The sequence below is a fragment of the Sesamum indicum genome, linkage group LG5 (genome assembly GCF_026168435.1).
Source record: "Sesamum indicum cultivar Baizhima isolate 11 linkage group LG5, ASM2616843v1, whole genome shotgun sequence".
Classification (NCBI taxonomy): Eukaryota; Viridiplantae; Streptophyta; class Magnoliopsida; order Lamiales; family Pedaliaceae; genus Sesamum; species Sesamum indicum.
In genome coordinates, this window is record NC_142661.1 from 7,355,027 (window position 1) to 7,364,213 (window position 9,187).

Sequence of the window (9,187 nt, forward strand, 5' to 3'; positions counted from 1 at the left end):
TTATGCACATAGTTTTGTCACTAATTCTTATTAATAATAATTTTTTAAAAATAATAGTAATTATTAGGATCATGAATTTCATTATTATGACAAATTAAATATTCTTCCATCAAATAGGAAAAAAATACAATTTTAGTCCTATAAAGTCGGGAGTTGGAAATTCTGATCCTATTCAAATTAAAATTGGCATTTCACTGTTGTAACTTTAAAGAATTTGGAAATTTTAGTCATTTATCCCACTGATTTGGCCTGAAAATTCCACGCTATCGACCGTCCCACCATCTAAATTGAGGCTTTTGGTGAATTTGATGAAGTAGAAGTTCGAGTTTTAATTTTTATAGTGCAACTTTGGTCCTTCATCTTTAAGGGGCTGACAATTTTGTCCCTAATTTTAGATGTAGCGTTTAGTTATCTAACTTGATATTTGGATTTTATATTACTGAATCTTGACTTGTATTAAGAAAAAAATTGGGACTATTTATGTAAATCTATTTCGGATGATCAAAATGGAAGAGATAAAAATATGTGGTACTTTTGTCTAAAGACAGTAAAGAAATGAAGATATATATTTGCAAAAAGAATTATCTTTATATTCTGCATTTTTTTTTGTAAAAGTGTTTCTTTTTTAACCCAATTACTATAATAGCACACAAATAAAACTAGAGAGAGTTGAACTTCATTTATATTTAATATTTAAAAACATCCTTGTGGGATAACAATTTTTCATGGCCTCTAATTGTTCCAATTATATTTTTTGATGAGCGAACTCGGAGTATTTTGCTCTGAAAAATAAATTCCATCATTTTTTGCCACCCAATAGTGCTGATTGCTTCCAGGTCTCACCCATGTTTGTTTATAAGCATCAAAAGCTTGATTCTTAGAACCCCACCAGAGATGACAAAAATACAAAGTTTTCGGGATGACATCATCGCAAAAACTCCAATGATAATCTTGATTTGTGGAAAGCGTATGATATCCCAAGTCATCATCTTTGGAAGCACAATGCAGTTTCAATGGCGCAGAATTCGGAGGGAGATTATTAATAACGTAAACAGTCTCTTGTTGTGTAACACATGCTTGGAGAATCTCAATTTCCATGCCGAGAAATAGCAAGAGGATTTTAATTATGGTGTACTTCATTTTAGTGATGTGATGGCTGAAGATGTTCGCTAATTTTCATCTCCGAAGTTCCTTTTTATAAGCGTTTGGCCATGCCAATACAACCAATGAAACATATACACTTTAAACATTTTGTCAATTAAATTTACAAAACATTAATAATTTGTATAATCGGAAATCAAATTAAAGATTAAAACATTAATGAATTGGCTAAATCGAAAATAAAAGTTGACAAATTAGCGGTAAGAAGGGCAATTTAAGAAATTGTTAGATGAATAACAAATATGTAGATCTTGTAGACTACAAATATAGAAAAACAGAAAATAAACATTCCTAATTTTACGTTGGATCTTATTATATACAATTGTTTCTTTGAATTTTCCTGTTTAGCTAAGTATGCACGTGATACAATTATTTTTAAGGATAATACTGTAAATCATATTATCTTACGTTTATTTTTGGTAATACAATGAACTTAAACTTTATTTCGCAAATAAGATTTTATGATTCATTGAGCTATCCTAATTCCCTTGATTCGTTAAAGAGTGAATGGCATATTATTCCCTTGTGATATTAAAAATGAGCACATTACCCCTTTATGATAAAAAAATAGAGCAATTTATCCTCCTATACTTTTTAAAATGAAGCAATTACCTCCTTATATAGGTAGGTAAATTGCTTCATTTTAAAAATCATAGGAGGATAAATGATTGTATTTTAAAAAATATGAGGAGGTAAATCGCTATTCATTTTTTCATAAGAGGGTAATTTACTCATTTACAATATCACAAGTAGGTCACTTGCATTTTTCCCATTTGTTAAATATATTTATTTACTCACAAGCATGTAAAGAAGACTAATAATTGCATTTAAAATTTTCAATGATCTTGTCTTGAGTAAAAATGACAAGAATTATTGATAGTGCTAAAACACACAAAAAAAAAGATATGGGTCCCACTCGACCTAAAAATTGAATCCAAAACATTGAGTTTGGGTCCAGAGACTTATCGACCATGTTCACTAGCTCGTATGGACTAATAAGCCTTTACATTAACTTTTGATTGTGGTTTTGTGATAGAATAGGATAGGGCTAACAAGCACATATATTGGTGTGTTTGCTTTAGAGCAAAGCATGAGTTTACTTTAGTGTATAAGAGGTGATATTCTTCATAATCTCATTTTGTGGTGTGTTTAATAGTATTTTGGTCAGCTTGTTATTCAGTTGGCTGGTCCGACATTAAACCACAAATTTGGGCGATTTTAATATTTAATAATTATGACTAATTACAAGTCAAAGAGAGCCGTCCATTTGGGATTGTATTTTGCTCCCCTTTATGTCATCAATTTTGTCGCATGAATTCCTCAGCCTACCTCATTTTTAATGAGAATTACATCTGTTTTGGTCGAAGTGCATGATGTAAGTCCTTAATTGCTGCAACAACTCTCCCATCAACACAGTGCTCTTCACCTTTCTTCATTTATGGTTTGTTGGTGTCTGTAGCATTGGTTCTTCTTCACATAAATCTTCTATTCCTCTCCATTTCTTAAATAATAATAATATTCGATATGTGAAGATTTTAGCATTGCATATTGTTCTAGGTTGTCTTTTAAAGTTTTTCTCTCTCTCTCTCTCTCTCTCTCTTCGATTTAATGTATTTTTGGGATTTATTACAATTTACCATTCTATGATATTGTAAATGAGTAATTACTTCCCAATAAAAAGTAAATAGCAATTTATTACTTGTATTTTAAAAAATGAGTAAATTACATCCTTATATTACATGAGTCAGTCTGTAGGCTAATAAATGACTCACATGACAACTCAGTAAATAACACAAAGACAACAAAAAATTGCGTTGCCATAGAACACGACTTCTATCCCTCTACAAATACAAAAAAAAAACAACGTCATCATCTTCCCAAACATCTCCTTGTGGATGTTTTGCAGCAAAAATGGCGAGCTTCATCTCTGAAGTTGGAACATTCTCAACAGCCCGCCTACAAGTGGGACAAGGATGCAAAGAAACCAGACCCAAGTTGGCAAGTAAGAAAGGGAAGGTTTCCAGAGGTAGTGACTTAGTAAATAAATTAACAAGCTGAAGGGAACTGCGAATGTGCGAAGGAGCAATAAAACGATCTTTATAAGCCGTTCTGACAAATGGCAATCAATCTCATTGTGTTTCATGCGCTCATGGAATATGGGATTTGCCATGATGCAGGACCGCTTGGTTGTCGAAAAAAAGATGAACTGGAAGCGGCAAGTGAATGCCAAAATCAGAGAGTAAATAGAACAGCCATTTTAACTCACACACAGTTGCAACCATGCTCCTATATTCCCCCTCGGAGTGGAACGGGAAATAGTAGATTATTTCTTGGTCTTCCAAGAAATAAGGCAGCTCCAAGGAAGATACAATATCCAGTAAGGGAACGGCGGGAATCAGTACATGACGTCCAATCTACGTCACTATACGCAGTAAGCTCAATGGATGACTGAGAATGAAAGAACAAACCATTCGACTGCTCACCTTTGAGATAACGTAAAACACGTAAGGCAACCCTCCAATGGACATCACAGGGGTGATTGAGGAATTGGCTATGCTACTACACAAAATCTGATATGTCAGGGCGTGTGAAGCCTAGATACAATAGACGCCCAATTAACCTTCAGTATTGAACAGGTTGAGGATGCAAGGGGCCACAATTGTCACTGAGTTTCAGTCCCAAATGAAACGGAGTAGACACAGACTTGGCAGAGAGCATGCCAATATCTCGGATGATGTCTTAAACATACTTTGTGTGGGCTAGATAAAGACCATTAGAATTTCAAGCAATCTTGAGCCTAGGGAAATACCTTGCGTCTCCAAGATCGTTAATAGTAAATAAGAAATGCAAGTAAAGTCTAACAAATTGAATAAGATCCAAAGATGATGCTGTAACCACTATATCATCAATATAGATGAGAAGCGCTAGGAGGTCAGTATTAGTCATTTTGGTGAAGAAGTAATGGTCATAAGCAGATTGCATAAATCCAAACTCAGTGAGCTTGAGGGTGAGCTCTACATTTCATTGACGAGAGGCTTGCTTCTACCCATAGAGAGATTGTAGGAGTTTGCGTACAAGGCCAAGCTTGGTAGAATAACCAACAGGCAGCTCCATGTACATATATTCATCCAAACAACCGTGCAGAAAGGCGCTGTTGACGTCCATTTGCTATAAGGGCCAGCTATGGGAAACAGCTAGTGAGAAGAACACATGCACTTAAATAAGTTTGGTAATAGAGGAGAAGTTGTCAATGTAATCCACCCTTGCAATTTGAGTAAATCCCTTTTCTACTAGACGAGCTTTATAACACTCCACAGAATCATCCACACACAACTTTGTCTTAAATACCCACATTCATCCAATGTGTTTCTTCCCAGCTGGTAAAGGAGTGAGAACCTAGGTATAGTTATCCCAAAAGCAGTAATTTCATGTGACGCCTCAAAGATTATAATACATAATTGAGCGATTAATTGGTAAATTTTTATGAAACTTAGTTAATTGGTAAATAAATTATGGGCCATAATTGGAATATAATAAAACTTGGACGGGTTAAATTGGAACTCATTATAATATTTGAGAGCAAACTATATTAATTAAGAAATTAGGAATGACGTAATGGGTATTTTGAGAAAAGTTTAATAAAAAAAATATTATATATAATAATAATATTATGTATATAATAATATAATATATATATATATATATAAAGTGAAGAGAGAGAGAGAATGAGTGGCCACCGCCTCAACTCTCTCTGTCCTCTCTTTATTGCACACACACACCCATACACAATTCACACACAAACAATTGGAAATTTGAAATTCTCTCGGCGAAAAGGAAAAAAAACAGAGGTAAGAATTTATATTTTAAAAATTATAATAATTTATATAATGATGTTGTTTAATTAGTCCGTTTATTAAATGTTGTTTATACTAAGCGATGTACTATTTAACCGGAATATTTTACGGGTTTGACTATTTAAAATAGTGTCTAATTAAATATAGAATCGGATATAAAAATGATGTCGTTGGTTAATTAGATTATTAAATTCGTTAGATTTGAATATTACTATAGCTAATTTATACAATTTCATCGGAATTCTTAACCAAATACGCAATTCTATGTATTATTGTTCAATTAAAGATTATAATAGTTTAGAAATTGATAGAAAATTCATAGAAATACTCCGAAAATTATATTTAATAAATGATATATTAATAAAGAGGAAAAATGAAGATTTGTATTTTGGTAGAAATGAAATATTAAAGAATTATTAGAAATCGTACGAATAATATTTAATATTATATTTAAAAGAAATTACGATATTCTCGATATATTAATTGTATGTGGTATAACTCATTATAGGATACGGAGGTGAGGTGAAAGGACTGACAATTAGCTATTGAGTAGAAAGAAACGTTGTGAGATTGATGTAAGTAAATAATTAGTATTATCTATATATACTTTCTGTATTTGTGGTTTTACTGTTATATGAATTTGTGGTTCGTGTTGATATTAATTTATCTGAAGTATATGAGTGATGGATGATTTGATTTGATTGACGATATTGTGTACGTGGAATGAGAATATACGTGGAAATATTATGTTTGTTGTTTGATGTGTTGTGGATGTCTGAAAATGAGAATATGTTAATACATTATTTTACGTTACTAGTTGCTTACAAGATATGTGGAAATGAGGGAGTGGTGAAAATTGAATATAATTGTGGTGTGAATACCCCTTGATGTGTTGAAAAGCCTATAATGCGAAAATATGATATGAAAGAGCTATGTGCGATATGAAAGAGCTATGTGCGAAATGAAAGAACTATATTCGATATGAAAGACCTATATGCGAAATGAAAATGCTGTGTGTGAAATGAGATTGATGAGCTGGCTGTCAAGGTGGTTCACTTAAATTTATATAACGGTGAGATTGAGTTGGCGGGAAAAACACAATATCACCTTCTGGTAAGCAATCTAGGAAAAATGGAGTTTGGTTGGTTGTCATATTATGAGACAGTTATGTGGTGTAATAAAGCTGATTATGTCGGAATTAAATTGATTGTATTCCATGCGTGTTGCTTGTTTATCTTGTTGGAGTTGTGTTTGACATGCATATATAGATAGGGCTGGTTATTTACTTACTGAGTGGCAGGCTCATCCCTCTGCTGACATTTTCTTTCAGGAGTTGACTTTGAGGCGTCTGACTGTTGAAGACTAGGACTACGCATTATACTCAGGTAGGTCGGGCCAGTATGTTGTTTTCTCCTCTTTGTCAGTTAGAGTACAAATCACATTTTGTTGTATAGAGAGAACTTAAGCGTGGAGATTACTTATGATGGACTACTTGTGGTGTTTGATGTGCATATATGATATTGTAGGTTGATTACGCTTGTTATGCCGTTGGGGTTACGTATACATATGAATTAAATTATTTTGTGCATTTATATTTGTAAACACAGGGATTACTATAAGTATAATGTTTAGCGTAGATATAGCCTTGTAGCGAAGGGGGTGCTACATTTCAGCCTTCATGGCATCTAACCATTCTTTCAAAATGTGAATCATTTATTCGGCTCCTGATTGGTCCATATAATATGGAGGGTTAGTTAGTTTGTTACAGTAGTTTCAGGCAATTGCTCTTCTTTGTATTTAACCTGGATTCGAACCCCTCCCGGTCATTTTTTTCATTTTTCCATGAATGAGAAACAGGGTATTTTATCTGCAATTTATCTTTGATAATGAATTCTGTGTGCTTGTTGTCTTCTGCAAGTTTTAACATGGTATTAGATCCTTTTTCGTGAAGGTCTCTGTATATACACACTACAATGCATACCTCTCTCTTCATGGACGACGAAGTAGCTTCATCGACGATGGGAAAGAGACCTGGTGAAACTGCGTCTCAATGTGAGAAGCATATGTTGTTTGTTCATCCTTCTGGGCATTCACAGCTAACATTGACATCTTCTCCTTTGGATGGCACAAACTTTCTGGTATGAAAACGAGCAATATACATCTCTTTTAGAAACGAATCTTTCCAACACTAGCTCTTAGATCAATCAATTTTGAGCAATAGAGGCGCGTTAATCTGATAGTGACATCATGGACCTGGAATTCCATGTCCAAGGACATGGTGGAATCATTCATGCATTTTAATACTTCGTGAGGACTGTGGCTCGCGATAAATGCAAGGTATGGGTGGAGTAACGGGCCGTTAATTTACCAGTTACAGAGGGAATTGTCTTCAATGGTACAACAAAGTTTAAGTCTTACAACATATCTAACAAACGCGACAAAGCTCTGGAATGAGCTCAATTGTTTGGCACCTGCGCCAAAGTGTAAGTGTGGAGATTGTACTAGTGGTATTAACAAAGAAATTGATGAACTCACTTCATTGACTCAACTAATGCAATTTGTTATGGGCGTTTATGAAACCTTAAACAACGAAGGAAGTCAGATACTTATGCTTGATCGACTGCCCAGTGTGGAAAAGGCTTTCTCTATGCTTTACACTGTTGAACAACAAAGAGCAATACAAACATTTACAGAGATAAGTACAAACAATGTGTCCTATCAACTGACTATGAAAGGAACTAAGAGAGATGATGATAAGTATGTGCAGAAAAAGAAGTTCATTGCAGATAAAGGGAATTTCCTATGCAAACATTGTCGAAGACTAGGACATGGAAAAGATACATATTTTCAATTGCATGGCATACGTGACTGGTATAAATCTCTGAATGAGCGAAGGAAGAAGGGGAGAGCTTTTGCTGCCAATGTCGATGTCAAAAGTGAAGGTATGCAGGGCACCTCTATGGGAAATGAATTGATTAAGCTGCTGCAGAAGGCAAACACTCCCTCAAATCCCATTACCAGCTATGCAAAGGCTTTGCACAATTTGACGAGGAGTTTGCAGGTAATGCCGCTAAACTTACTTGTATTGATTTGGATTGCTAGATAATTCACAGTAGGGCCATCAATCATGTATGTGAAAGCATTGTATTGTTCCACTCATTTGTCAAACCCACTAATCCTCACTTCATCCACCTGCCTGATGGTTCAAAGAATTCAGTTCAATATGTAGGCAGAGTTAAATTGAATGATGATATTACTTTGGAAAATGTATTCGGTATTCCTCAATTCTCTATCAACTTGATATCTGTCAGCCAAATTTGTGGCCATACAAATTATCAGTTTCAGTTGGCTAAAGACACATGTTTCTTGCAGGAGGTCTTGGTGGACGAGATCGAGAAGATGGAAGAAGGCAAGGCAAATTAATAGGTTTTAGGGTTTTTAAAACTTGTAATTATTTGACTTTTATTTAGATCCTCTTCCATCTAGTTTCTATACTAGCGATATCCTCTATGTTCCCAGAACTCGTAAATCATTTCTTAGATCAATGATGACTTTTTTATTTATATGAAATCCCCTTTTCATACCTGCAAACTTTGAAGAATTCCATTGAGCAAACAAAATCAATAAAGTTCCCTTGAATATAATCGACCATAAGTCGAAATGATTGGTTATGTTCAAGTCTATCTTTTTCAGATAGATCGTTTTCAGATACCCTTTCAGATTGCAAGGTTTTTAGTTCGCACGATACTACCTTTTTCAGGCCGCGTAATCGCCTAATCTTTTCTGGACATGATCTTCACCTTGTTAGGATATCTCAGGTCGCAGTCGTTTTTAGACAAATTTTAACCTTTTTTAGGTTGCAATCTTTTTCAAACAAATCCAAACCTTTTTCAGGTCGCAGTCTTTTTCAGACTCAGTTTCTACCTTTTTCAGGCCGTAGTCTTTTTTAGAATCAATTTGTACCTTTTTCAGGTTGTAGTCTTTTTGAAATCCAATTTGTACCTTTTTTAGGTTGTAGCCTTTTTCAGACTCAATTGTACCTTTTTCAGGTCGTAGTCTTCTTCTGACCCAGGCCGAGCTTTTCTCAGGTCAGTAATAATTCGTTGCAATGCTAGTTATCCCGAAAGTGCTTTTATTTCATGCGAGCATTTTTACATAGAATGTAACCAATT

General features: G+C 34.3%; 1 long non-coding RNA gene across 1 annotated transcript; it reads left to right on the forward strand.

Annotated features, from left to right (window-relative positions):
- The first annotated feature begins 4,933 nt into the window (after nt 1–4,933).
- LOC148788070 (uncharacterized) lies at nt 4,934–7,188 on the forward strand. The gene is made up of 3 exons (XR_016065613.1): nt 4,934–5,009; nt 6,346–6,400; nt 6,967–7,188. It is a non-coding gene; the product is annotated as an uncharacterized LOC148788070 (long non-coding RNA).
- The last annotated feature ends 1,999 nt before the right edge of the window (nt 7,189–9,187 follow it).